Consider the following 3,722-nt stretch of genomic DNA (forward strand, 5'->3'; position numbering starts at 1 on the left):
CCATGGGCTAAAGCTGTACACATATCCACTTCATCAATAAGATCATGAATGTATCTAGGTTTCTAAAATATTCTTTATATTGTATTCTTTGTATAGATGAAAAATGTGTGTGTATGTTTGTGTGTGTGTGTGTGTGTGTGTGTGTGTTTCTTCATCTTTCTTGAGTCAATAGAATTCCATGAAATAAAGCAACTTTAAATTGCAAAACATTGAAAATATTTTTATGTTGCATTTTTGGGTAGTCTGTTTATGACCTGTTGCCCATTTACCATCTTTTAGACTGTATCTCATAATCTCTTATTCTTGCTTTCTCTTTTAGATGTAGCCTGTCCTAGATTGAGTAAAGTTATATCCAGCCTTCATCTGATTTCTTGTGTACTAGACTAATTCAGCCAGTTGATTCAAGCATGATTATGAGGTCACTATTGCGTAAAATAATTCTATTTTATGACCTCACCACCAGTATATAAGGCCTGGCACAAGCAGTTCAGCCGGCTATCATAAGGCAGAGAACGAGCTATTAGGTTCTTTTCAAAGACTATTCTAAGTTTTTTTGTTACAACTGCTGTAACCAGATTCTAAATTAGTAAACGTAACAGAAAACTGACATGAACCTTGAATTCATATTTCTTGGCAGCATTGTGCTTGCAACCATTTTTGTATTCCTGAAGATTTTACTAGAGGTAAGCTGTATATAGGCAATTGTACTAACATTAACATAGGACAGAAAGTGATTGGGCAGATATTTGTAAATCCATGGAAATTCTGAAGGAACTACTGAAAGGAAAGAGTTGGTCACTTCGCGCACCATAGATCTGTTACACTTGATCCATTTCTTGTTTGAGATATAGAAGTTTCTAAACACTGTCTTCTATAATTGTTGAGTATAAAAAATTTTAAATTACTAATTATGTATTGAACTCTGTACAGAACCTCTGATTCAGCCTGCATTGATAAAAATACTTAAAGTACTTGTTACTCAGCATTATATTGTTTTAATATTCGGTGAATTCCCTTATTCCCTCTCTTTTGTAGAATGGTTTTTGTTTACTTCCTTTTTCCTCCTAAATATATGTTCTGTGTTATTGACCTAATGCCAGAAATGAAATGTGATAAACTATAAATAATGTAGGGTTTGCTAAATAGAAATCATCATGGCTCTATTAGGAAACTTAAATTGTTTTATCTCATATTTTTTTATTCACAAGATATGTTTTTGATTTTTTTATGTTGTTAGTGTTCTTTCTATAGACCATTTCCCTTTTGTATGCAATTTCAAGTTCCTTAATATATTGATTGTTGCTATTTATGAATATATTTTAGCAATTTATACAAATCTCTTCTTAGGTTGCAATTTTGTAGTTTATTTCTATCGTTCTTTTCACTCACATTCATCTAAAATATATAACATCACTTATTAAAATAACAACATTATAAAACATGGGATGCTTTCAAAATTCATTTTGTCCATACTTATTTCTTTGGGTATTTTTTGTTTGTTTGTTCGTTTGTTGGTTTGCTTTGGTTTTGTTTCCTTTGATTTATCTTTGATTTTATACTTTGTTTTTTGGCTTTTTTAATTTATTTATTTATATTTGTTTTGTTTTTTTATTTTCCTATTGCAGATTTTCAACATTCTCTCAGTTTGCTTTTGGAAATTTGACATTAATTTCAATTTTACTCATATCCAATTTTTGTTTATGTGCTTTCTTTTGCTTGTAACAACTGAAATGCAACTGAAGGATACTTTGCCATAAAGATAACAGACATTGCTGGAGAATACCGCTGAAGTTCTCTAGGTAAGAGATTTCAAACTGGCCTCAATTTTTTTTTCAGTCTATGCTTCCCCAAGTAGTACATGTCTATGTTGCTCTTTCACAGATTGCTATTTGTATCTCTTAGGTAATTATGTTCATTGTCAAACAGAAGTTATTATGAGCATGATCACAAATGTCTAGGTTCCATATATAAATGAAAATGTCATTTCTTTTACAGATAACACTATATGAATGGCCACCAAAGTTAACATCTCGTATAGCTGTAAGGACAACACCTTCTATGTAAAACAAGAACGATGCTGTGACTCTTCTGGTGAACAATTTCAATCATATTATGGTGACTACATCCCATATTCAATACCCATGTTCAGGCAAATTGTAGTTCATCTGGACATCGTAGAATGATTACTGGCTCGAATAAAGAAAAATAAAATCCTATCTGTGAGAAACCCATTATTCCACTTAAATGCTAAGCAGATACATACTATGGATGTCAGAATAGACACAGTGTAACCAGTCAATAAATTGTTGAAATAAGAAAACACATTTTTTGTAAATGATTATTAGATTTTTTAAAATCATTCTTATTGTTTAATATTTTTATAGTCCAATTATCCTTTCAAATTCTACCATCTGAGATTTCCTCATCCTGTCTTCAAGAGGTTTTCCCCATGTAACATTCACCACACCTTTCCTTTCCTATTCCTGAGGCTTTCAGTCTATTAAGGGTAATTTGTGTCTTATCTCATTGTGGCAAGATAAGCAGTACTCTGCTTTGTGTGTATTGATTTTGTCATGTACTGTACCAGATGCCTGGTGAATGGCTCCAAGTCTGAAAGATATTGTGTATACAAGTTAATTGAGAGCACTCAGTAATGAGATAACTCTCCTTTTCTGCTTAAATGGATTTTTCATTAATTCAACCAAAGTTGTTCCCACATTGAATTTGTGGGGTATCAATTATCTGCAGTTATCACAGTAAGTCACTTGTTAGGTCTGGGTCTGTCAGTGTATAGCAAAGGTAGCCTCCTGTCTTTATCAAGGTATAGCATCAGTTAGAGAGTCAGGAGTCAGAGCCTTCTCTCGAGTTCTATCTTCATTGGAGCTTCCTACTGAACATCATTTGCTTCAGCCTCTTCTACATTACGGTATCTGCAGTTTATTTATTTCTAATTGTTTGTTTTTTGTGGAGGATTGAATTTGGCTTCACTCACGGTATGATGTAATGAACACATGAAACATGAGAGGTAACCAGTCATGAGACAGAATTTAGATTATAATTAATGGGTTGTTTCAGTGGTGAACTAATTTAGAGAAGAGCGTACCTATATGAACAAGTTATTATTAAACTTGTTTTGATTCTGAGTCTTATTTCTGGGAGCATGGTATTGAAAAATAAGACTTGATTTCTACAGATTGTAGAGAAGAATCTAGCTTCATGTCTAAATGTCCAGAGTTTAAAGTTTACAGGTTATCCACTAACTTATTTGGTGGAGACCATTCTAAGGCAGAAGAGCTTTTGGCTTCTTCAGACCTGTTTACAGCCTGTGGAAGGGTCACAGTAAAACAAAACCATAACAATTTAGAAACAAAGGCATTTTGAAACGTGCGGTTTGCCCAAAAGAATAGAATACAATGAAGCTAAATTTACAGTCAAGACAGTAGCTGAGGAGGGGCCATAACTGTTACAGAGAAAATCTGGGCACAGTTCTCAGAAAAGAGAAAACCACTATAATGTCAATGCCTTCCATCAATCTCCAAAAAGTGGAAAGCAATGTGGAAGGAGTGTGCGTGAACTTAGAATGCCGTTGTGGGGGTTTTCTGGTTTCCTCCAAGGGTCCTGCTACCCCAGAAAAGTGACACAGCTGTTCTGCAAGGAAGCCAGGTTACCTTTCACACTGGCAGCAGAAATTAGCCGAATCACTCACATGTTCATATTCTGCA

The 3,722-nt window shown here is 33.7% G+C and overlaps 1 long non-coding RNA gene across 2 annotated transcripts; it reads left to right on the forward strand.

Annotated features, from left to right (window-relative positions):
- The first annotated feature begins 472 nt into the window (after window positions 1-472).
- On the forward strand, window positions 473-2,216 carry LOC134484247 (uncharacterized). Of its 2 annotated transcripts, none has more exons than XR_010061663.1 (3): window positions 473-683; window positions 1,743-1,799; window positions 1,996-2,216. It is a non-coding gene; the product is annotated as an uncharacterized LOC134484247 (long non-coding RNA). The 2 variants fall into 2 exon arrangements; XR_010061662.1 differs by having other exon boundaries at window positions 479-683; window positions 1,626-1,799.
- The last annotated feature ends 1,506 nt before the right edge of the window (window positions 2,217-3,722 follow it).

Source organism: Rattus norvegicus, chromosome Y, assembly GCF_036323735.1.
Source record: "Rattus norvegicus strain BN/NHsdMcwi chromosome Y, GRCr8, whole genome shotgun sequence".
NCBI classification, from domain to species: domain Eukaryota; kingdom Metazoa; phylum Chordata; class Mammalia; order Rodentia; family Muridae; genus Rattus; species Rattus norvegicus.